Here is a 26,482-nt window from a genome sequence, read left to right as displayed (position 1 = left end):
CTCTGACGGGGGTTAGCATGGATGCTCCTCACTAGGAGTAGCATGGACTCTCTGACTGGGGTCAGCATGGACACTCTGACTGAAGTTAGCATGGACACCCTGACTGAGTTTAGCATGGGTGCTCTGACTGGGGTTAGCATGGACACTCTGACTGAAGTTAGCATGGACGCTCTGACTGGGGTTAGCATGGATGCTCCTCACTAGGATTAGCATGGACACTCTGACTGAGTTTAGCATGGGTGCTCTGACTGGGGTTAGCATGGACACTCTGACTGAAGTTAGCATGGACACTAACTGGTGATAGCATGGGCGCTCTCACTGGGGTTAGCATGGGTGCTCTGACTGGGGTTAGCATGGACACTCTGACTGAAGTTAGCTAACCAACCAAAAAAACATTGTTTTACAGATGAAATGATTTAAATGAAAAACCTGAACCATCCATCCATCCATTATCTCTCTCTCGATCCAAGGTTGGGTGATTGTATGTTTCTCTAATTGTATTTTTCATATGCTAACCAACCAAAAAAACATTGTTTTACAAATGAAATGATTTAAATGAAAAACCTGAACAATAACCTTTCAATAGTCTTTATTTAGTAATATGCTTACAAAGCAGTATGTGTGCAATTCAAATTTAACTACTGGCTAAATAAAACTTTAGATATTAAACTATAAAATTCAGTTAAATTGTACATGATTTGGAAGATGACAGGAAATAATGTTACAGAAGAATAAATGGGGTGAACAGGAAGAAGCGCTGATCCAGCTTCGTTTTGGCCTCCTGAACCCAGCGAGCTCTGGGATCGACGCACACTTTAATGCCCTTTTTGGTGTAAATTCTGAAAATGAAAAATAAAATAACATGGGTCTGCTTGTCACTTGTTATAATCCTTCTCCATATACATCTGATCCTGAACAACAAGTCAGTTCTGTTATAGACAGTTTGCATCCAACAAACTTTAAACCAAGAACCAGTAATAGTTCAAAACAATGCATGAAAAGAGTAAATACTTACATAATTCCAGGTTTAGGACAGTCTCCTCTGGTCTCCTCATACTTAACTATGAGGTCCATCCTCAGGCTTTTAGGAAAGTATGTAAAACAACATTGTTTTGCTGGTTTGGCTTCTGGATAGACATGAAGAACCGAAAATGTATATACAGTTTATGTACAAGATATTTACAGCATATACATACAAAACTGTAGCGGGTAATGTTATTAACGAAAAATGGGAGAAATATACCAGCTCTTTCTTTGGAAACAGCAGCCCCATTCTTCATCTGTCCCCCTGTAATCAATCCATCCGCCTTGTCGCTCTCAGGAGCCTCAGGCTTTGCAGGTGAAGCTGCCAGCCTGCTCTGTCGGTCCTCCTTGTGGCTGCTTGTGAGGAGACTGTGGTCAGCAGTGGTGTGCATGGTGCTGCTGATCCCCTGCTGGTGTGTGGTGAGCTCCTGGAGAGCCGCCGCCTCACAGAATACATGCAGCCTCTCTGAATACGTCCATGAAAAATGCACACAGAGAAACTGGTTTAGACAGAACTGTAATCATATCTCACAGTAGGGTCTGTAACCTTGTATTTCCTATCAAAGATATTTAAACCTAAAATACTGACAAAGTCTTGATAAAAGCTGTGAGATGCTGCAGACTTACCATCAGCCAGAGTGGAGGACAGCAGCACTGTCATCAGGAGGAAGAAGGCAGAGATCTGATGGGGCTTCATGATTCCACTGGACGAAGTTCAGCCTCGGTTCTACTGTACACCTAAACTGAGGCCAACAGTTGAACCAGGACCTTTTAAAATGGCTGTGTGACTGGAGGTGGAGGTGGTGTGCAAATAAAACACCTTTTCCACTTTATGTGCCTGAAATAGACTGATCGCGGACAAGACAGAGGGGCAGAACTTGCTGAGACCGACATCATATACCTTCTGAGCATGTACTATAAGGTATTAATATTAGCTGCAATGCATGTGTGCAATTGGCTGTTTTTCAAACCACATGGAGCCACCTGGCTGAGTATGTGGTCAGTCTATTTTAGGTGTTTTAAGTACTAAATGTTTTTTCTTCTCTTGTCTTTCTTTTTGATTCACCCCACCCCCTTCATGAAGCCCCATCAGATCTCTGCCTTCTTTCTCCTGATGACAGTGCTGCTGTCCTCCACTCTGGCTCAAAGTAAGTCTATGTCTGCATTAATGCATTAATAATTTTTTTTGACTGGGGTTTCTTAAGAAAAACCTTTGACGTTCACACTGCACCGTGTAAAAGGCAAATGACATAGCTTATGGTGCATATTAGCATACAGTACACTGGGCATGTGGGTGAAAATTGTGCCACCAAGCACTGCTCAGTCCAGGTCTTACCCAGAGTCGGCGTTCCTTATAAAGATTAAACAATTGCATTCAGAAAGCAACATTCAGTTCAATTTTTGAAATAGCGCAATTTTTACAATATTACATTGGCTTAAAGTTTCCTCTGATTCCCCCTGGTTGGTGAGCATCTGAAAAAGACATTTAGAGATATTTACAATGTAATAATGAATAATGTAATTCATGCATTGGGTATGGTACCTGGCTGCTGTTGCACCATGCACTGCCATCCGGACTGTGGGACAAAGGCTCCAGGGTGCCTGCAGGTGTGTCTCTCTGTGCAGAAACTGCTAGCACCAGTACAGCAGCCCATTGTGCTCTGTGAGCCCCCCCCCCACTGTGAGTAGAAGGCCTCGGTCTCCAGGTTGAGAGAAGAGGACTCCTTCCACTTCAGCTGCTTCCACACCTGCAGCCAGCCAGCGCCAGGTCATTCTCCTGCTCCATCTGCAGCCATTGGCAGTGAACGGTCTCCAGTCCCTTGCCACCAATGGTCACCTGCACTGCTGCTGCCATGGGCCTCCTCTGGCTGTCCTTGATGTGGCGGCAGCAACAGGAGTCATCCGTCCTACAGGGGCAATGAGAGAGGGTGTGGTTGGAGCTTGCCTGGCCGATGGTGAACCTTGAAGTCATGTCACTGGAAGATGTCCACCCAATGTGCTAGTTGTGCCCAGGGGTTACAGAAGTTTAGCAACCAGGTCAGAAACACGTGGTCTGTCTGTTTGGCCTTTCCAAATCCATCGTGAAAAAAGTGAGGAGGAAAATATGTAACACAAATCAACAGAATGCACAGCTTGTGGAATTACATTTTAGTAAAACAAGCTGCAAAGCAACATTAAATACATCCTTCGCTGCATGCCACAAAGGGAAATTGTCGGTCTACGTTCTTGTAACTAACTTTCATTTCCAGAGTTCAACGATGTCCGTGCTTGCGACTTGCTTATCATAGGAATCGTGTATATATATATATATATATATATATATTTTCACCTTTCTTTTTTTGTTATTAATCGTATATTACGCCAGCACAATAAGAGTGCGATTACTAAATTAAATTATAAATATACTTAACTAAATGCAACTTAGATTCCCCTTTATAAAATAATATCGTGGCAATAGCTACATTGGCTAATTGCCGGCTTCCTCTCCGCGCGCCATTTACAGCCGCTGCGCGTGGTGTTTGTTCCCTTCCCTTGGGTTTGGGTACCTGACAGTAAAAGCGTGTCGGATGGCTGATTTAATATTCTCATGAAAACTAGAGGTGTATATTGTTACTGAAACAGATTTTTTTTTTGGTCGAACTAATGCCAATGGGTGTGTTTGCAGAAACGTTTTATGTAATACCTGTAATTTCTTGGAGGGGAAAAAAAAGTTATTTCATGTTTTCGTTCAAATATCCGATGCGTTACGTAATTATGGAACGTACCTTGTTCCGTTGCCTAGTTACTGGATGCTACTTCGTCGGTTTCTGTCTTACTGCAACATGGCTTGTCCTCAGCGGAGACACGAAGTTCCTGAGATCATCTTTGATCACAGAAATGAGCGATTTTACCGCAGACTCGAACTGTTGGGAGAAGTATGTACTATAAAGATACCGTAGATAATTAAGTTGCAAATTGTCTTGTAGAGTAGAGCAGGGCCGGAGTGGGACTCCTTTTCAGCCCTGGATTTTCAAGCCTTACACCGGCCCACTTTAGTTCACGACTGACTATATTAAAATAACGTCATTTCCAATTCAGTGCAAATACAGTAGCCTAAGTGTATATGTATAAAATAAAGATTAAAATAAAATGTATTAAACTTTCTAATGACACTATCATGTCTTTTTCAAGGAAACAGCTGCTCTATAACTTCAAATATTTTTCATAAATATGAGAACATTAAAGGGTAAATCTCCAACACTATTCTTTAAAACATCACAATGTCCTTTTCTGCAATATCTGAATATATATTCTGTGCAAAATTGTTCACAGATATCCAGTCCTTAAACACAAATAAAGAATAAAACAAGTATTGCACTATTATCTGCAATACTTTTTTTAACCTGTGGTACAACAGCTTGCCTGTGTTTTCCACATTGAGAGTCTCTTGCATGGTACAACTGGGTCCTGGCTCTGCGTCTGACACTAAATGAAATTTTAAAAATGGTAATATTTCTCACCACAAATTTCCCCTTTTTAGCTTTCTGATCAAGTTAAGTCAGATTTATTAATGTAGTGAATCATCTGATGTCATTAATTATCTCAGGGCATTTTTCATTGAGCAGGTGTAATATTCATTAATATTAATATTAATTATTCGAATTCTTATATTCACTCAATGACAATCCTACCTGCCCATTCTAGTGTGTTGGGCTCATGACTGGTGCTTGGTAACGTTACGTTGCCTGGCTCTTCACTGTTAGCAGCTAACTGGACTAGAGGCTGCTGCTGCCGAAGAGCTACAGTACAAGAAAAAGTTCGATACATAAGCATGAACGGTGGTTTGCAGACATCGTTGTTTTGCACTGCTCCTAACTAGCTTAACGTTAACTTACCGGCCGTTTCATCGTCTTCATGTGTTGTTGTACTCTCGCTGCCGCTGGTTTTAACGAGAAATGTACTCAGCTTAGTACATTTGGCCGCGTCAGTTTCTAGAGCTTTCTTTTTTTTAATTCTGGCCTTTTCAGCGCCACGTTTTCGCTTTTTATTATCCATTTTTCATCTCTCGTGTATCTCTTAACAACTGATTTTGATCTGTTGAGCAAAGTGCCGCTGTTGGGGAAGTCGAATGCTAATTACGTCATCATTAACCTGCAGGCTGTATTCTTTTTTTTTTTTTTTTTAACATCAGAAGTGAAACTTTTTTTTTTTTTTTTTTTTTTTATTAAGTCTTTGCACACATTTACAAACTCTCATCAGGAGTTAACATTAGTGCAACAACATCATGAGAAAAAAAATTGGAAGAATAGGGAAAAAGGAAAAATAAATACATAAATAAATAAAAATAAAACAATATAGAAATGTGAAGGCCATTCTTTGACATCTAACCTTTCCCTTTCTGACAACACGTTAATATACATGCGGCTTACTTGGTACACCAAATGAAACACAATCATTTAAGGGATAGAAACTGGGTTACATTCTCACATATCAATACTGCAGCATTACATGACTCCTTCAGTAATTCTAGGGATGAAAGAAAAGACTTCAGTTCAATCTTCAACCCACTTAGGGAAGGTCTTTTGTTTTGCCATTTACACTTATGGATGTGGTATTTGCCCATAATTATTACCACATTGTAAAGCATGGCAAGCTCCTTAGACAGAATATCAGTATTGTATAAAACCTGTGTTATGGTCAGTGGGGTCATCCCATCTATTCCTACACTCATCCAGTTTACCAGATCCTGCCAGAATTTAGTTGTTACTGAACAGGAAAAAAACAAATGCTCAATACTTTCTTCCTCACGTAAACAAAATCCACATGGCTCCACCTCAAAACCAAATCTTTTTTTAAGCATTTCTGCTGCTGGGTAATAACCATTGATTATTTTAAATTGCATTTCTTTAACCTTGGGGGGGATAGGCCATTTCAAAAATGCAGGCTGTATTCTGCTCATGGGGCTGCGAGAAAATAAATAAAAAGAGTGGAGCTGCGGTAAAATAATGAATAAAAAGAGTGAGGCTATGGTTAAATAAATAAATACATAAACAAACAAACAAACAAACAAATAAATAAATAATGAAAAAAGTGCGACTGCTGTGAGTGCAGGCAGCTATAGGGACACCGGCCCTGGCGGCCAAAAAACGGACCGGCCCACCGGGAATTATCCCGGTCCTCCCGATTAGCCAATCCGGGCCTGGAGTAGAGGTCTGCAACGGGGCGGGACGTCCACGGGACGCGGCGCGGGTTTACATTTGAGAGTTTCTTGTGCCGGAGCGGGATGTAAAATCAGTCCTGCGCAGACCTCTAGTTGAAATAAACGCAGAGCCGCGCCACAAATTTCAATGTTTCCCTATATTTCTCTCATTTTGACTGTGAAATGTTTCTATTGAGACTGGGTTTAGATATTTTGTAATTCAGGTCTGTAGCCTAGTTAGATAAATAAATTTGGTACCTTATTTAATTTTTATAAGCTAAGATATTATAGCATTTAAAATGTGTCCGGTATTTTTGGCACACCCTATATTCCAGCAGCCTTGCTTGCGGGATTCAGCAGGTGGGAGCTGGACAAACCATAACAAATGCGGGCGGGAGCGGCTCGAAATATTACACATTTCTGCCGGAGCGGGACAGAAACTTGTGGGAGCGTGCGGGAGCGGGATGAAAAATCAGTCCCGCGCAGACCTCTACTGTAGAGTAGACTCTGGAAAATGGACAATCAATTACATACTGTATGGCAGAAATTCTTAAATTCTTAATGCACTTGTGTTTTTAGGGAGGTTTTGCAAAATGCTTTAAGATGGTGGACATTTTGAGTGGAGAGATATTTGCAGTGAAGGTAATTCCGATAGAGGACTCTGCTGGAATAAAAGAGGTATGTGGTCTGAATCCTGCTTGAAGTCAGCCCCCTCCATAGTTAAATTGCATTTCCCTTATGCTCATTGTGGTAACACGTCTGACATTTCAGAGTCTCCTAGAAGTGGTGCTGCTGAAGCTGCTGCAACACCAGCAAGTTGTAAACTTCTCCCATCATGTAGAAGATGATAAATTCATGTACATCTTCATGGAGCTGTGCAGTAGGGGGGTGAGCCCAGCTGTTTGCAGACAGTTTGTTAAGGTTAAGACTCTATGTCGACTCACGCCATCCTTTCTTTTCCCATTCCAGTCGATGCTAGACCTCCTTCAAGAATGAGAAATCCTGAGCAAGCCTGAGGTGCGCTTTTACTTGAGACAGCTCATTGGGGCCTTACGACACATCCATGGCAAAGGCATTGTCCACAGGGACCTCAAATTAGGTATGTGTGCCTGCACACGTGATTTATTTAATTCTTCACATGTTAGTGTTGGCATTTTACATGGCATTTCCAGTGTGGTTTATATGATTGCTGCCTGCTGTTGTATTCTACAACTGTTTAATGTCTGGTGTTATTAGGTGAAATATTTGAGTCATTGGTCTTTCAGAGAACTTATTATTAACGGAGGCCTTGGGATTAAAAGTGGCCGACTTTGGACTGGCCACCAAGCTGGAGCCACTGGAAAGCAGGCAGAAGTGGGTTCTTTTTCTTAGATTCTCCAGCAAATCTTTCAAATTGCTCATGCAACAGGCTGAAGCACATGTATACTGTTTTCCTTTTGTGTGTGTTGTAGACGCTTTTGTGGGACGAGAGAGTATGCAGCTCCTGAAGTGTGGAAGATGGAGGGACACGGGCCAGAGTCAGATGTCTGGGCGCTGGGGTGTATCATGTATGTATACCTTCTCAATCGTCCTCACAGTCAGAGCCAGAGTCAAGAATGATATCTGAAATGCACCAATGCAGAATGTTGTTATATGCAAATGAAGCTCGAATGCCGTTGCTGACTTTCTCGATACAGGTATACTATGCTTGTTGGTGCATACCCCTTTGATGGCGACGCTGAAGAAATCAAGCAGCGTGTCACTAAAGTAGAGTATACTCTACCAAAGTCCCTCTCCTCATCAGCCAAGAAATTGATTTCTTGGATCCTACAAAAGAATCCACAGGATCGGCCCACATTGGAGCAAATCCTGAATCATAAGTTCTTCACTAAGGTACATGCAAACTGCTGGTCTGCTGAGTTCAATAGTATTCATGCATCCTGAGGAATTGCTTTGCTCAACCGAAACATCTTAAACTACAACCCTAGGGCTTCACTCCGGAGGAAATTCCATCAAACAGCTACCACAAGGTGCCAAGATTCAGAGCAGTGAAACGCGTAAAGCACTTCTTCGTCAGGCTGTTCCGCCGCATATTTGGACAAAGGAGACCCAAAGGTAAGTAAGCTCCTTCAACACAAACCTTGCTAGTCTAGTATCTCTCAGTTCATCAGGCTCAGATACCTGATTTTCCCATGTTTTCTTGCAGATATGCCCCGCTGTGAATTCAAAATGAAAACCAGCGGCCCTTTCGTCTACAGCAGGGCTGTCCTAACTTTTTTTAGTGAGGGCCACATACAGAAAAATATTCCGAGGGCTGGGCCAACTTACTAGATATAAGCTATGTATGGGGACGCTCGTCGCTAATGGCTGCCTAGCTCTGCTCGTCCGCGCGTCCCATCCGCCTTTTTGCCCTTTAGTCTGTCCCCTTGTCACTCTCCCGTTCGCAATTTCGCACGATTTCGGCGCTTACCCTGTTATTCCTCCTGATGGCTGCTAATCAGCGTAGACCTCGCCCAGCCCTTTCCAGCCCGGAGAAGAAAGTACCCCGCTCTGATGGCGGCGTTACTGAGGAGGCCCTTTCCTCTCTCCTGGCTCCCTTTCTCGCGGAAATGAAGAACTTTGTTTCCGAACAGGTGAACTCGCTAAAAGGCACGCTTCAGCAACACCATTCGGAGCTCCGCGCTGACCTGAACTCGCTGAGGGCAGACTTTAAATCCATACAAAAAGAAGTCGCCTCAGTGAAGGCTGTGACCGATCGGCACTCCAGGGAGCTGGCTGATTTTAATAAGGCTCTGCTTTCCCTGGATAACAAAATCACGGAGATTGAGGACCGCAGCCGTCGCCTCAATCTTAAAGTGGTTGGGATTAAGCTAGGGCGCGAAGGGGGCGATATGCGGTCTTTCCTTAATAAGCTCTGGCCGGCTATTTTCCCCCATCTTCCCAATTTCCAGCCAGCCATTGACCGTGCCCACAGGCTGTACGGCCGGTCCCAAACCTCTTCTCGCCCCTATAAGCCAGTTATTTTATTTTATTATTAATGTACTGTTATGTGATGTTTTTTTTTTTTTGTTTTTTGCTTCTACTACTATATTAATTGGACGTCTGCTGTACTGCTGTTGCCCGGTTCGCTGACGGTTTCTCCCATTTGCCGTTTTTTCCTGCTCTGTACACGGGGCAGCAAGCAGTGGCATGAGGTCAGTTTTATTTTACTTCCGTTGCTGTTACTCAGAAGGCGGTGGGGATGTGTGCGCGCAGTTAGTGTGTTTTGCGGCTTGGCTTCGGGCGCCACGTGCGCGCAGTTTCCGACATCGGTCGGAGGGGGCGGGAGGGTAGATGTTCTGGACCTGGCAGCAGAACCATTTACCTTTCTATTGTGTTTAATGTTGCTGCTGCGTTGCCGGTCTGGAGCATGGGTTTGGGGAATTTTTGTGTTTGTTTGGGGGGGTGGGAAGGGGGTTTTCCCTGAGACACACTTCCTAAAGTTACGGTTGACCGACCAGGGCATTCAGCCTCTGGTGCATGCCTGGCATATTGAGACTTTTATTTATTTTTATTTTTAATTTTTTTATTTTTTCCTTGTTTACACCTTACTGTCTGTTCTGTTTGGTCAATATAAATATAGCTTCATGGAACGTTAGGGCCCTGAATACCCCCGAACAACAACTGTCCAATGTGACTTAATTTCTGAAAAGGCAGCACGCTGACCTTGCCTTTTTAATTGAGACCCATTTACTCCAGCGAGATGCACTGCGGGCGGCCTCCAGGTTCTACAGGGTTGTCTCCACTTCATCAGCTTCCTCGCGTAGATGTGGGGTGGCCATACTGGTGAGGCGGACCCTTCAGATTCATATTCTCAATTCCGGGGGTGATGCTGATGGCAGGTACTGTTATGCCCTCTCCGACCTGGGGGGCAGGAAGGTCTGCTTTGTTGCTGCATACGCTCCCACTCCCCCACGCACCTCATTCTTTCAGGATCTTTCTGACCACCTTCTTAAATTTCAAGACTTGGACTTTGTTATTGGAACTGATGCTAACGCTGTCCACGATCCTGTCCTTGATAAATCTCCCTCTCTCGTGGGTAGCCTTGCTGCCCCCCTCTACACGTTCCCTGTGTAAATTCGTGGAGGTCCTGAATTTGGTTGACTCATTCCGCCTAATTAACCCCTCCGCTAGAGAATTTTCCTTCTTCTCACCCCGCTTCAACTCCCAATCTCGCATAGACTACATCTTTGTTTCTCGATCTGTTGCCCCCGCTGTTTCTACGGCTTCTCTGATCTCTTCTTCTTTATCTGACCACAAGTGTGCTCTCCTCCACTTAGCTGTACCTTCTCTTTCTCCTCGGGCCCCACGATGGAAGCTCAATACTTCTTTGCTTCGAAACTCCAAATATATAGCCTATTTGATCCCTAGACTTGAAGAATTTATTTCAATTAATTCAAGCTCAACTGATGACCCAGTCTACTGCTGGATGGCGATAAAGGGCTTTCTCTGTGACACCACGGTTGCTTTTGCCAGTGGCCTGGCTCGTGAATGTCGCCAGAAGATCTGTGATCTCGAAAGGCGCCTAACTCACTTAGAGAGTGTTCATCCTGCAGTGATTGATCCGGATCATGAGACCCTCATCTTAAACACAAGGGCAGAGCTAAATGTTCTTCTGTCACGCCGTGCCGAGTTTTTGGTTCATCGTACTAGGTCTCGATATTATGTCTTGGGTGCTAGGCCCAGTAAGTTGTTGGCTCTCGGCTCCGGCAATGTGACTCTTTCTCCACAATCTCTTCTGTTAGAACCAAGGATGGAGCTCTCACCACTGACCCACAGGAAATTAACAGTAGCTTTTTTCAATTTTACTCATTTATTCTCCCCTCCCACTGTCTCTCCACCCTCTGACCCTGATTTGTTTCTTGATTCTGTACCTCTTTCTTGTCTCTCAGGCCCAGAAGCCTCTATGCTCGAGGCTCCCCTTTCGATGACAGAACTTAAAGAGGCTCTGGACTCCATGAGCCCTGGGAAGTCTCCAGGGCCCGATGGCCTCCCTCCTGAACTTCTTTCTGCCTTCTGGAAGCAGCTCTCTACCCCGCTCTTCCACATGCTGAATTCTGCTATTTCTGCCTTCCATCTCCATCCTTCTCTTAATCAGTCCTTGATGACTTTGTTGCTCAAACAGGGTAAGGACCCCTCAGATTGCTCCAGCTATCGCCCATTGTCCCTGATGAATTCAGACATCAAACTGTTTGCCAAGGTGCTTGCCCGTCGACTGCAGGCGGTGATTTCCAAATTGATTCACCCGGACCAAACTGGCTTTATTAAATCCCGTCATGCGGCCGACAACATCCGTCGCCTGCTGCATGTACTTCACGCTGCTCCTTCCTTTCCCTTCCCTGCTGCCCTTCTCTCTCTAGACGCAGAGAAGGCTTTTGATATACATGTCTTGAACATTGGAGGCCGCCCCATCTCTTCCTCGCCGTGGTCTCAGTCGGGTATCTCCACCCTGGGTGACATTTTTGACAGCTCTGGTCTCAAATCATTCCAGTCTCTTATGGTCACATTTAATCTTCCCTCTTCCTCATTTTTTTCTACCTCCAGCAGAGGTCCATGCTTAGGGCCTGTAATATCTCTTTTTCCTCGCCTCTTCCGCTTCACCCGCTGTGCAGATTTGCTCTGTCCTTTTCCCCCGTTTCTAAACCCGTGTCCAGTCTCTATTCCCTCCTAGAAGCAGAGAATGCTTTTGATAGGATGAATTGGTCATTTTTGTGGAGAGTCTTGCATAGAATGGGCTTTGGCCCTTATTTTAACAACCTTGTCCAGACTCTTTACTCCTCCCCCTCTTCTGTCCTTTTGACCAATGCCAACATCTCTCCTCCTTTTCGGCTTCTTCAGGGGGCCAGGCAGGGCTGTCCCCTCTCCCCCCTGCTCTTTAATCTGTCGTTGGAGCCTCTGGCTGCTGCCCTCCGCCACTCAGACCTTATTTCCCCCATCCTAGTGAAAGGTGTCCCTCAGTCAGTTTCTTTATACGCTGATGATTTGCTCTTCTACCTTGGCAACGCTCCTGTAGATCTTCCTCATGTCCTTAACCTATTTCAAACATATGAATCCCTGTCTGGCTATAAGATTAACTGGGTAAAATCCTCTCTCCTTCCATTGAATCCTGCCTGCCACACCTCTTCACTTCCTCCTTCTATTCCCCAGGCGAGGTCTTTCAGATACCTGGGGCTGGACATCTATCCGTCGGTCCCAGAGCTCACAGCTGCTGGCTTCCGCCGCGTTCTCGAGGGCATTAAAGCCTCGATCTCCTCGTGGTCTTCTCTTCCCCTTTCATTTCGGGCTAGGCTGGCCGTTATTAAGATGAACGTGCTCCCGAGAATTAATTTTATTAGTTCCATGCTTCCTCTCTCCCCTCCACCTGGGTACTGGGCCTCTGTCAAGTCTGCTATTTCCACATTTCTTTGGGATGGCAAGAGACCCTCCGTCAGACACTCTACCCTAATCCGCGACCGGTTGGATGGGGGTGTCTCTCTCCCGGACTTCGAATTTTACCACCTTGCTTTTACCCTGAGGCCGGTTTGGAGCTGGATCAGTCCTCCCCAACATCCACCCGCCTGGCTTCCTATCGAAGCAGAATATGCTCTCCCCCATCGTCTAGCCTCGCTTCCTTTCCTCCCTGTTAAATTAAAATCCATCTCTGCCTCCGTCGGTCCGATTATCTCTCATGCGCTTCGCACCTGGAGAAGGGTTGAGAAATTGTTGGGCCCCTTCCCAAAATGGCATCCCAGCGTTCCGTTGCTCCACAATCCTGTCTTGAACATTGGAGGCTGCCCCATCTCTTCCTCGCCGTGGTCTCAGTCGGGTATCTCCACCCTGGGTGACATTTTTGACAGCTCTGGTCTCAAATCATTCCAGTCTCTTATGGTCACATTTAATCTTCCCTCTTCCTCATTTTTTTCTACCTCCAGCAGAGGTCCATGCTTAGGGCCTGTAATATCTCTTTTTCCTCGCCTCTTCCGCTTCACCCGCTGTGCAGATTTGCTCTGTCCTTTTCCGCCGTTTCTAAACCCGTGTCCAGTCTCTATTCCCTCCTAGACGCAGAGAAGGCTTTTGATAGGATGAATTGGTCATTTTTGTGGAGAGTCTTGCATAGAATGGGCTTTGGCCCTTATTTTAACAACCTTGTCCAGACTCTTTACTCCTCCCCCTCTTCTGTCCTTTTGACCAATGTCAACATCTCTCCTCCTTTTCGGCTTCTTCAGGGGGCCAGGCAGGGCTGTCCCCTCTCCCCCCTACTCTTTAATCTGTCGTTGGAGCCTCTGGCTGCTGCCCTCCGCCACTCAGACCTTATTTCCCCCATCCTAGTGAAAGGTGTCCCTCAGTCAGTTTCTTTATACGCTGATGATTTGCTCTTCTACCTTGGCAGCGCTCGCGTGGATCTTCCTCATGTCCTTAACCTATTTCAAACATGTGAATCCCTGTCTGGCTATAAGATTAACTGGGCAAAATCCTCTCTCCTTCCATTGAATCCTGCCTGCCACACCTCTTCACTTCCTCCTTCTATTCCCCAGGCGAGGTCTTTCAGATACCTGGGGCTGGACATCTATCCGTCAGTCCCAGAGCTCACAGCTGCTGGCTTCCGCCGCGTTCTCGAGAGCATTAAAGCCTCGATCTCCTCGTGGTCTTCTCTTCCCCTTTCATTTCGGGCTAGGCTGGCCGTTATTAAGATGAACGTGCTCCCGAGAATTAATTTTATTAGTTCCATGCTTCCTCTCTCCCCTCCACCTGGGTACTGGGCCTCTGTCAAGTCTGCTATTTCCACATTTCTTTGGGATGGCAAGAGACCCTCCGTCAGACACTCTACCCTAATCCGCGACCGGTTGGATGGGGGTGTCTCTCTCCCGGACTTCGAATTTTACCACCTTGCTTTTACCCTGAGGCCGGTTTGGAGCTGGATCAGTCCTCCCCAACATCCACCCGCCTGGCTTCCTATCGAAGCAGAATATGCTCTCCCCCATCGTCTAGCCTCGCTTCCTTTCCTCCCTGTTGAATTAAAATCCATCTCTGCCTCAGCCGGTCCGATTATCTCTCAGGCGCTTCGCACCTGGAGAAGGGTTGAGAAATTGTTGGGCCCCTTCCCATAATGGCATCCCAGCGTTCCGTTGCTCCACAATCCTGTCTTGAACATTGGAGGCCGCCCCATCTCTTCCTCGCCGTGGTCTCAGTCGGGTATCTCCACCCTGGGTGACATTTTTGACAGCTCTGGTCTCAAATCGTTCCAGTCTCTTATGGTCACATTTAATCTTCCCTCTTCCTCATTTTTTTTCTACCTCCAGCTAAGGTCCATGCTTAGAGCCTGTAATATCTCTCTATATCTCTGTAATATCTCGCCTCTTCCGCTTCACCCGCTGTGCAGATTTGCTCTGTCCTTTTCCCCCGTTTCTAAACCCGTGTCCAGTCTCTATTCCCTCCTCCGCAGATCCTCTCATAAACCTCTCCCCATAATTTCTGTCTGGCAGAGGGAGCTCTCTCACACCCCTGTCCTATCTTGGAGTGTTATTTTTCATAATATTAAAAACTGCTCTAAAAATCCCAATCACCAGTAAACACAATTTAAGTTTGTTCACCGATTATACCCCACTCCCCGGAAACGCCATCTCATGGGCTTAGAGCCTGACCCCTTATGTCACCTCTGTCCCCTTCAGGTCCCTGGTGCCTTTCTTCATATGTTCTGGGACTGTCCTCCAGCGGCTGCTCTTTGGGATTATGTGGCCAGATCTCTCTCTTCCGTTCTTTCCTCTCCCATCCCTCTGTCTCCCGTGGTCCTTCTTCTCCTGGACTTCTCTTCTCTCTCTCTATCTCGCTTCCAGCGGAGGCTCCTGATGTCTGCCTCGTTAGCGGCTAAGTTGTTATTAGCCTCTCGTTGGAAGTCTCCTGATCGTGCCATTCCCACTGTCTGGAAGTCCACCTTTCTTGATCTGCTTCTGCTGGAAATCTCTGCGGCCCGGATTAACAATTCGTCTGCTTCTACGATCCAGAGCTGGCTCCGTGACGTGCAGCTGGTAGAGGACTGGCTGCGGGTCACGTCCTGAAGCTGTATTCCTTTTTTTTTTATTGATTTAAGTATGTTATCTCTTTTCTCCTCAGTTTTTAGCTGCGCCCTTCGGGGCTGGGTGTGCCGGTGACCATTTGTTGGTCTCCTTTGAGGTGCTGTCTCAGGGTGTATTGAGGGGTGGGGTGGGGGTCGAATATGTTTTGTTTGTTTGTAAAATAAAATTAGCTATGTATGGGCTAATCTCTTTTGTATTTAAGTTCAATCAATCAAATCTGGTCAATAAATGATAATTATGCTTAATAATTTAATGTGTTTATATCATGCTATATCATGTTTATTTTATATCATAAAATTTAAATGTTCATTTGTCCTGCCTGTCATATGTGTCTTAAATAAATCAGTGTGATTTTTTTACTGTGATTATTGTCTATTGGCTTTTTATTCTTAACCCAGAGGGATTTTAATATTTATTATTGTCTATTATTGTTTGTCTGGTGTGTGTGTGTGTACAGTAACGTGGTTTATGAAAACACTTAAAGAGCCAATCATAATGCATTCTTCAGTTACATATGTGTATAAAACCTAACTGTGTGGTCCAACCTCCAGTAGAGTTAACAGGAGTCCCATGTTCAGTAAAAGAACGGAAATACTGGAAAGCATCTGACTGGGGATCTCTGATTAAATGCATTACCAGTGTTGTATGGTGTTCTTCCCACAAAATACTGGAACCACCTCTTCCTTCTTGTTTTTGGAATTTATACTCTGCTTCAGGAAAAGGTTAAACTGGTTGACATTAGTACTGCTGAAAAAGAACTGAAGAAATTTGTTATGGTGTTTGAAAGGTTGTACAGAAAGACGAACATCTCTTAATGTGCATTTGGTGACAAGTGTGAGAAACTGGGGTCCTTTGTGGACCACCTCAACTTTTTCCTTTGAATCTTTTAAAGGAGCTTGAAGTACTTTAATGGAAGCATGTATGTCCAAGATCAAAAGGTTCCTTAGGTGGAGGGATCTCACACATAAGGCTGACAAGTCAATGAAAAATGAATTGGTATATACTGTATACATATTCAGCAGTAGAACAATGTTACAATTGTACACTTCCAAGTACAGCCAATAGCATTTTAAATAAGACTGAAACAATTTCATTTTCACAAATTAGACTAAAGTGCCGCCAGAAGTGTACAGTTTTGTAGCACGTTTTTTAAAGCGTAATTAAATACATCTGTATCGACTCCCTTTAGGCTGGCCTCCCTGCAAAATCTATACAAGTGCAAAGTGTAACCTATTATTATTAGTATGATTACAATGTAGAAGTAGTATGATTACAATGTAGAAGTAAGCACATGAGAATTACAAACATATTCCAAACATACTGTATGAATTGAAAATGATGGAGGTCAAGAAAACTTTCTGAAAGAACTGCTCATTCAATTGCTTTGAAGGCAAATAAAAAGCCCCATTTGACCGCAAAAGACCTCCAGGAGGATTTAGCAGACTCTGGAGTGGTGGTTCACCGTTCTACTGTGCAGCGGTACCTGAACAAATGTGACCTTCATGGTAGAGTCTGAAGGAGAAAACCTTTCCTGTATCCTAGCCACACAATTCTGCATCTGAAGTTTGCAAAGGAACATCTAAACAAGCCTGATGCATTTTGGAAACAAGACCTGTGGACTGAAGAAGTCAAAATAGAACCTTTTGGCCACATACCAAATTCCAGGAAAAGAACACCTGTCCAACTATTAAGCATGGGGGTGGATCGATCATGCTTTGGGCTTGTGTTGCAGCCAGTGGCACAGAGAACATGTCATTGGTAGAGGGAAGAATGGATTTGAATAAATATCATGCAGCAAATTCCAGCAGCAAAAAGTTGAAGTTAAAAAGAGGATGGGTCCTACAATAAGATAATGATCTAAAACACACCTCAAAATCTACAATGGAATACCTCAAGGTGAAGGTTTTCCACGGCCCTCAGTCACCCGACCTAAGCATCACTGAAAATCTGTGGATACATCTCAAAAAAGCAGAGCATGCAAGACAACCCAAGAATCTTGCAGAATCAGAAGCCCTTTGCAAGGACGAATGGGAGAAAATCCCCCAAATAAGAGCTGAAATATTGAAGGATTGAGTGTAGATGAAAAGCTAAGAACATCAGAGCATAATATTTGAGTGTAGTTCAAATATAACAAATTCATGTCTTTTAAGTGCTGAATTGAACATATTTTTTGGCAAGAATTTACTTTAAAAGTTTGATTACTTAAGTGTTTTCAGGTGATGTGTATGTAGGCGGGGCTGTTCTGGTGAGGCTGGGTGTGGTCGGGGTCCGATGTGGGCGTGACACACACATAGAGAATGGATACATTTATATTATGCTAATTGCATGTTTCTCTAATAGTCTTTTTCAGATGCCCACCAAGTACCAGAATGTTGTTTTATAATTAATATACTGATAAAAGAATTAAAACTCAATATATTCAAGTATAATACGCTATAACATTTTATATGACTTGGAAAATGACAGAAAATAATTTTACAAATGAATGAATTAAAGTATATACAGCCACTCTGAATATATACATGAAAAATGCACTGCCAAAAAACTTTTTTTTTTTTCTCACTTGTCGTGTCCGGCAGTTTAGCAAGCAAGATGTTAGTCTGGGTGCCTTATTGTGCCAACACTTTTATTTTAACAAGTGGAGCTTCGGATTTAAGCTCCTCTTGTTACTTGAGGTATACTCTTTATTAATCATTTTTATGTCAATGCGCCACAAAGCCGGAGCTGACAGGGGGGGTTAGTGGGAAAGAGATAGAGAGAGAAAGTGAGAAAGGAGAGAAAGGGGTGAGAGACAGAGGAAGTAGAAAAATAAATAAATACATAATAAAAATAAAAATAAAATAAGGAGGGGGGTCAGAGAGAGAGAGAGACAGGGAAAGAGAAATAATACATAACAAACAGTAGAACAAAAAGGAAAGAGTAATAAGAGGACAGCTTCTGCATCTTGCTGCTTTACACCGTATCATCACACCAGCTGCTGTATCTGAAAGATAAGATCCAGGGACACACACAAACAGTATACACACAAAGAAACCAGTGGTACCATTATGACATGGGAATGTGCTTGTGCCAGTATCTGCTTCTGGAATTAAATACGTTAATACCAACGAAAGAAAATAAATATATATGCATAAGCAGACCACCAGGAACATTGTCTAAATATCGTCGTACCCGTATCTGCATCAGAGAGGAGGGAGTGGAAGCCACACACCAACTTTCACACACACTCTCACACACACACACACACACACCCAGACAAGGGGAAAGAGGGATAAAATAGGGGAAGAGAGCCCTAGGCTCTCTTGTGTGTGTGTGTGTGTGTGTGTGTGTGCGCGCATGTCTGTGTGTGTGTGCATTCTAAGTGTATGTGTGTTGATATGAAAGTGTGTGTATGTGTGTGCGTGTGCATATGTACGTGTATGTGTGTGTGTACGTATATGTGTATGTGTCTATGTTTGTGTGTTGTGAGTGTATGTATGAGTGTGCAGGTTAACATGGAATGATTCCCAGTGAGTGTGCGAGGCCACAACAACACCGCCCCGGGGCCCCCAGACGGCCGGGAGAGCCCCGACGGGTCACGGACCCAGCCGCCCCACAGCGGCCAGGTACCTGGGCCCCCGCCACCGGACGGCTGCGTGCCCACCCAAGGAAGGCAGGGAAGGAGGCACCGGGCGCCCCCCACCGGCGAGCACGAGGCAGGAACCCCACAGCCCCCGGGAGGCCGGCCACGCAGGCACGGACAGAGCCCGGACCCCGGACCACCCGCACACCCCGCTATAAAAAACTTATAATTGGGTCAGTAACCTTGCTTGTATCAAAGAAATTTAAAGAATCTTATAAGTCCTAGATTTAAATGGTCTGCAGCCATCTGGACAGACATGAAGGACGGAAAATGTATACACAATCTATATACAAAATATATACAGCCATGTATACATACATACATACATGAGAAATACGCCCAGAGAAACTGTGTTCATGTTTCACAATTGGGTCTATGATCTTTATTAAAATCCAAGATGCTGACAACGTCCTGATGAAAGCTGTGAGATGCTGCAGACTTACTGTGAGCCAGAGTGGAGGACAGCAGCACTGTCATCAGGAGGAAGAAGGCAGAGATCTGATGGGGCTTCATGATTCCACTGGACGTTTCTGAAGATCAGTGCCGCTTCTACAGCTAAACTGAGGCCAGCAGAGTCTAACCACGTCCTTTTAGAGGGGCTGTGTGTCTGAGGTGGGGGTGGATGATAGATAAAAGGAATAAACATTTATCTAATATGTATTAGCAGGCACTTTTATCCAAAGCAACAAACTTCTTTTTGAAAAAGCAGAGTCCCTGCAGCAATTGGAGTTAGGGTCTTTGCTCGAGGGCCCAACTGTGAAGTCGTAGGATTTAAACAGGCAACCTTAGGCTCACAGACACAGCACCGTAACCCACTGAGTCACACTGCAGCCACACAATCACCAGTTAATGCACGTGAAACAAACTCTGACCACAGACATGATCTTCACTCACTTTGTCAGGAGATTAATAAACACAAATCTCTCTTACAGTGTTTATAGAAGCAGAACAAAGAACAATAACTAGGTAGAAATATTACCTCAGACTTAAATGACACACTTTTAACTTGGAAAGCATATTCATTGATGACATGTCCAGATGTTTGAGCTACAATTAATGTGTTTTAACTCTTATCTCAGATTAGAAAAATCATTGAATGCTGCCTCAAAGTACCTGATTATCAATCTAATTACGAAGGGAGGTATAAAATACCTGCAACACCTAAAGCCCAACATTGTGTGACTTTTCTCAATGTAATCAGGTTCAGCAGATCTGTGTCTGTGGTCCTTTCAGGTGCGATCATCAGGGTTCCCGCTGCCGCTCGTCACTCTCGTCATTGACGAAAACGGAACCCATGGTGGCGAAGAAAAACGGCATCAAATCGTCACTCTGGCGAATTCAATTTTCAAATGACGAATTTTGAATTTTTGAAAAGTCGAATTTCATTTTTTCCCAATTTTAAACCGTAGCACCCGTAGCGCCTAATCAAAACTGTCCCGGCGCCCCGGACACACGATCGTCGATCATCCATGTCAAATGAGCATGGGCCGTTCTAAAAGTAGCAAATGTTATCGATCGGTGTGGGGACATTCTAAAACGCTTAATGTGAAAACGCTTAATGTGGTTTAATGTACCAAAATAGCGACCAATAATCACCAAATTTCGCACACACACATCTGGTCATAAAGACTTTCACCTGACAAAAAATCTAAACCGAAATACAAGGAATATGGACTTTATTTTACGTTAAGCGTTTTCCCCTCCATTGACGCCCATTATAAGGAAAAGTACCAAGACAGCCACCAAAAATTACTATATTTCTCACACATATATCTGGTCATAAACACTTTCACCTGACAAGAAATCTAAACCGAAATGCTAAGAATAAGGACTTTATACTACGTTAAGTGTTTTCCCCTCCATTGACGCCCATTATAAGGAAAAGGCTTAATGTAAAATAAAGTCCATATTCCTTGTATTTCGGTTTAGATTTTTTGTCAGGTGAAAGTGTTTATGACCAGATATATGTGTGAGAAATTTGGTGATTTTTGGTGGCTGTCTTGGTACTTTAAGTTACATTAAGCCTTTTCCTTATAATGGGCGTCAATGGAGGGGAAAACGCTTAACGTAGCCTAAAATAAAATCCATATTCCTTGTATTTCGGTTTTGATTTTTTGTCAGGTGAAAGTCTTTATGACGACCAGATGTGTGTGTTCGAAATTTGGTGATTATTGGTTGCTATTTTGGTACATTAAACCACATTAAGCGTTTTCACATTAAGCGTTTTAGAATGTCCCTCTCAAAGGTACTATGAAACACCGGGAAAGTATTAGCTTACCTTATATATATAGTAATTAGAACATTATTTCCGAAATGCGTACTATACATCATGTTTTCAGCACGCCAGCACGCAAATTTTTTTACAGTATTCACGATTCTCCCAACCTTATCAAGTAGACTCGTGACTCGCCCATGCCGTTAGTTGACCAATCACAGTGTGATTGTCAGAAGACACGTATATTCAGTGAGTTTAATGATTAATTTATTAAGAAGCGGCGAGAGAGTGACTAAAAAAACGGATGCTGAAAAAAAGTGAAGAATTTGATTAGTAGAAGCAAAAATACAAAGAAAAGTGAAGAATTGAAATCAAACTCCAGGGGGAACCCTGCATCATCAAGCGATACTGCTTCAGTTTTGCTGTGAAATGTCTCAGATCATCACCTATACTTGCTTAATACATCACATGATGCCACACATACAGTCGCTCTTTAGAACGCCTGTGGCCTTGGCCTGGAGCCGATGTCGTCAGACGGTGCCCAACCTTCTCAGGGTGTTTCGACCCTTATCCGCTACACCCTCCAGTTGGTGGGTCGGCAGTGGTGGCCAGGTCACTGCCCATCAGCTCCAGGCCTCCAGCCCCCCTCCTCCCTTTTAAACCACAACCAACAAGAGGCTCTTTCTGCTGCCTCTCCAATCCTGCGCACAGCTGCCTTACGGTCCTTGCCTGATACGCCGAGTGTAGTGAGCACCGACCATACAGACTGTGCCGGAAACCCTCTACACCCCACCTCTACTGGAAACAGCCACGTTTGCCATCCTTTCTCTCTGCACTCCATGATGAGGTCCTGGTATTTCAGATACTTTCTCTCATGGGCCTCATCACAGCCTTCTTCCCATGGGACAGTCAGTTCTACCCGGATGATCTTCTTTGCCTGCTCTGACCAGATGACAATGTCAGGTCTCAAGGTGGTCTGGACGATGGGAGGGAAAATGAGCTTCCTACCCAGGTCAACTATAATCTCCCATCCTTGTGCCCCCTGGAGGATGTTGGTCCTGGTTCTCCTTGCAGAAGATGGCTGCTCCCCTGCCTTGATGAACTGCAGCACTGATGTTTGTGGCTTGAGTGGTTGCGGCCTTCTCCTGGCCTGCTCCAGGAGCTGAGCGCTGAGCACCTGATCATGCCCCCACCTGTATCTCCCCTGGGCCAGAGCTGTTTGACACCCTGCTATAATGTGGGAGAGTGTGCCATTCTTCCCACACAATTTGCAGAGTGGGTCCTCCCTCAGGCCCTACCTTACCAGGTTTGCAGGTGACAGGAGTGTGTCATATACAGACCTCAGGAGGAAACTCACACGGAACGGTTCCAGCCTCCAGATTTTGGTCCACGTGACCCTCCTTTTTGGGAGGTCCCATCTGGTCCAAGTTCCTTGGGTTGCTAGTTCGACAGCCTTCGCCTTCCGTGTCTCTTCTACCTGGTGCCGCACTTCGGCTTGCACCATCTCTCTCCTCTGCTGCACAGTTGCCTTCCCCCACTGGATGAAACGAGAGGTTCCTAGTGTCTGCCGGCCAGTGCAGACATTGCCAATGATATCCCTCAACTCTATGGAGCTTTCAGCTTGCCTAACTGCGGTGTCTGCTACCCACTTGCGGCCTGTTTTTGTTATGACCCCCGCATTGCTGACACGCTCGTCTTTAGAGTCTCTGAGTACCATTGCCACCCTGCACTTGGCCACCTTGAACCCCTCCACCACAGATGAGAATGGAAGCTGAAGCTGGCTGACGGGGGTTAGCATGGATGCTCCTCACTAGGATTAGCATGGACACTCTGACTGGGGTCAGCATGGACACTCAGACTGAGTTTAGCATGGATGCTCTGACAGTGGTTAGCATGGACGCTCTGACTGGGGTTAGCATGGACGCTCTGACTGAAGTTAGCATGGACACTCTCACTGAAGGGAACATGTACACTCTGACTAGGGTTAGCATGAACGCTCTGACTGGGGTTAGCATAGATGCTCTGACTGGGGTTAGCATAGACGCTCTGACTGGGGTTAGCATGGACGCTCTGACTGGGGTTAGCATGGACGCTCTGACTGGGGTTAGCATGGACGCTCTGACTGAGTTTAGCATGGACGCTCTGACTGGGGTTAGCATAGATGCTCTGACTGGGGTTAGCATGGACGCTCTGACTGGGGTTAGCATGGACGCTCTGACTGGGGTTAGCATGGACGCTCTGACTGAGTTTAGCATGGACGCTCTGACTGGGGTTAGCATAGATGCTCTGACTGGGGTTAGCATGGACGCTCTGACTGGGGTTAGCATGGACGCTCTGACTGGGGTTAGCATGGACGCTCTGACTGAGTTTAGCATAGACGCTCTGACTGGGGTTAGCATGGACGCTCTGACTGGGGTTAGCATGGACGCTCTGACTGGGGTTAGCATGGACGCTCTGACTGAGTTTAGCATGGACACTCTGACTGGGGTTAGCATGGACACTCTCACTGAAGTTAGCATGGACACTCTCACTGAAGGTAACATGTACACTCTGACTGGGGTTAGCATGGACACTCTGACTAGGGTTAGCATGAACGCTCTGACTGGGGATAGCATAGACGCTCTGACTGGGGTTAGCATGGACGCTCTGACTGGGGTTAGCATGGACGCTCTGCCTGGGGTTAGCATGGACGCTATGACTGAGTTTAGCATGGGAGCTCTGACTAGGGTTAGCATGAACGCTCTGACTGAGGTTAGCATGGACGCTCTGACTGGGGTTAGCATGGGCGCACTGACTGGGGTTAGCATAGAAGCTCTGATTGGGGTTAGTATGGACGCTCTGACTGGGGTTAGCATGGATGCTCCTCACTAGGATCAGCATGGACACTCTGACTGGGGTCAGCATGGACACTCTGACTGAGTTTAGCATGGGCACTCTGACTGCGGTTAGCATGGACACTCTGACTGGGGTTAGCATGGGCGCACTGACTGGGGTTAGCATAGAAGCTCTGATTGGGGTTAGTATGGACGCTCTGACTCGGGTTAGCATGGATGCTCCTCACTAGGATCAGCATGGACACTCTGACTGGGGTCAACATGGACACTCTGACTGAGTTTAGCATGGACGCTCTGACTGCGGTTAGCATGGACACTCTGACTGAAGTTAGCAGGGACACTCTGACTGAAGTTAACATGTACACTCTAACTAGGGTTAGCATGGACGCTCTGACTGGGTTTAGCATAGATGCTCTGACTGGGGTTAGCATAGACGCTCTGACTGGGGTTAGCATAGACACTCTGACTGGGGTTAGCATGGAAGCTCTGACTGAAGTTAGCATGGGCGCACTGACTGGGGTTAGCATAGACGCTCTGATTGGGGTTAGCATGGACGCTCTGACTGAAGTTAGCATGGACACTCTGACTGAAGTTAACATGGACACTCTCACTGAAGGTAACATGTACACTCTGACTATGGTTAGCATGGACGCGCTGACTGAGGTTAGCATGGACGCTCTGACTGGGGTTAGCATGGACCCTCTGACTGAGGTTAGCATGGAGCTCTGAATGGGGTTAGAATGGACCCTCTGAATGGGGTTAGAATGGACCCTCTGAATGGGGTTAGCATGGACCCTCTGAATGGGGTTAGCATGGACCCTCTGAATGGGGTTAGCATGGACACTGGTTTATGTGTCTGTTTTCCATGCATACATTTACATTATTCATTCTTACATTGTATATTTCTCTTACTGCATTTTCCATATGCTCCCCAACCAAGAATGTTATTTTTTGCAAATTAAACGATTTAAATGAAAAACCTGAACCATAACCTTTCAATAGTCTTTATTTAGTAACATGCTTGCAATACAGTATATGTGCAACTCAAATTTAACTACTGGCTAAATAAAACTTTAGATATTAAACAATAATATGCAGTTAAAATGTATACTATTTGGAAGATAGGAAATAAAGTTACAGGAGAATTAGACTACTGTTTTAAAAAATGACAAATTAAAGATACTGACATATATTATGCAGCAAAAGATGACAGGAAAAAATATTATAGGAGAATAAAAAAGTGGCTGAAATGTAATTTCATAAAATTGTTCTTCATATTTTGCCATGCAGGAAGGAGGCATTACTGAAAGAAGTTCTGATCCAGCCTTTTCTTCACCTCCTGAACCCAGTGAGCTTTGGGATCGACACACACTTCTTTGCCCTTTTTGGTGTAAAGTCTGAAAATGAAAAATAAAATGACATGAGTCTGTTTGTCACTTGTTAAAATCCTTCTCCATATACATCTGATCCCGAAATGCAAGTCAGTTCTGTTATAGACATTTTGCACACAACAAACATTAAATTCCAAAGCAGTAATAGTTCAAAACAATACATGAATAGAGTAAATATTTTACATAATTCCAGGTTTACTGCAGTCCTCTCTGGTCTCTTCATATCCAGCTATCAGGTCCATCCTCAGTCTTTCAGGAAAGTATATAAAACAGCACACACCTAGTCCACTGCCAGCTGGAGAGATATGAAGAACAGAAAATGTATAACAGGCTACATACAAAATATATACAGCCGCTCTGAATATATACATAAAAAATAATGCACACCAAAAAAACTCACAATTTGGTCTGTAACCTGGTTCTTATATAAAAGAAATGTAATGAATCTTAAGTCCTGATAAAAGCTGTGAGATGCTGCAGACTTACTGTGAGCCAGAGTGGAGGACAGCAGCACTGTCATCAGGAGGAAGAAGGCAGAGATCTGATGTGGCTTCATGATTCCACTGGACGTTTGTCAAGATCAGCGTCGCTTCTGCAGCCAAACTGAGGCCAGCAGAGTTGAACCACGACCTTTTATAGGGGTTGTGTGACTGCAGGTGACTAGAAGGGGTGGATGGAAGATTAAAGAAGAAACATTTAGCATTTAAAGCACCAAAAATAGACTGAAAGCGCTTTACAGCATCCCCACCCAAAGCCCCCAGTGAGTAAGCCATAGGCGACAGTGAAGGAAAAACTCCCTAGAAGGAAGAAACCTTGGGAGGGACCAGACTCAAAGGGGGAGCCCATCCTCCAGGGGCCGGCAGGGAGAGTCAAATACAGTTACTGTAAGTTAGAGTTTAGATTCTCTGCCCGAGGCCGAGCCCAGACTTGACCCGACCCGACCCGTGGGCCGGGTCGGGCCGATATTTCCTGCCACTATCTTCGGGCCGGGCCGGGCCGGGCTGGGCGGGGCCATGATCAAGCATTTGTGTGTGGTTTTTTTTTTTTTAAATCATTACTTAATTAGCCTAATTGGGTGGAGAGCTATGCCATAATTATAAATGTAGCTCCCTCCCGTAAGACACGAGCACAAGAGTCCTTTGCATTT

At 44.8% G+C, this 26,482-nt stretch overlaps 2 long non-coding RNA genes across 2 annotated transcripts; both read right to left on the bottom strand.

Annotated features, from left to right (window-relative positions):
- Positions 1–1,027: 1,027 nt before the first annotated feature.
- LOC140586315 (uncharacterized) lies at positions 1,028–2,793 on the bottom strand. Its single transcript, XR_011988169.1, has 3 exons — positions 2,567–2,793; positions 1,244–1,489; positions 1,028–1,127 (listed from the first exon to the last, which is right to left on the bottom strand). It is a non-coding gene; the product is annotated as an uncharacterized lncRNA (long non-coding RNA).
- Positions 2,794–24,932: 22,139 nt separating this feature from the next.
- LOC140586316 (uncharacterized) lies at positions 24,933–25,928 on the bottom strand. Its single transcript, XR_011988170.1, has 3 exons — positions 25,822–25,928; positions 25,519–25,630; positions 24,933–25,341 (listed from the first exon to the last, which is right to left on the bottom strand). It is a non-coding gene; the product is annotated as an uncharacterized lncRNA (long non-coding RNA).
- Between the last annotated feature and the right edge of the window lie 554 nt (positions 25,929–26,482).

This window comes from Paramormyrops kingsleyae, unplaced genomic scaffold, assembly GCF_048594095.1.
Source record: "Paramormyrops kingsleyae isolate MSU_618 unplaced genomic scaffold, PKINGS_0.4 ups38, whole genome shotgun sequence".
Classification (NCBI taxonomy): Eukaryota; Metazoa; Chordata; class Actinopteri; order Osteoglossiformes; family Mormyridae; genus Paramormyrops; species Paramormyrops kingsleyae.
Note: the sequence above shows the minus strand (reverse complement) of the source record. Positions and strands in the feature narration are given on the sequence as shown.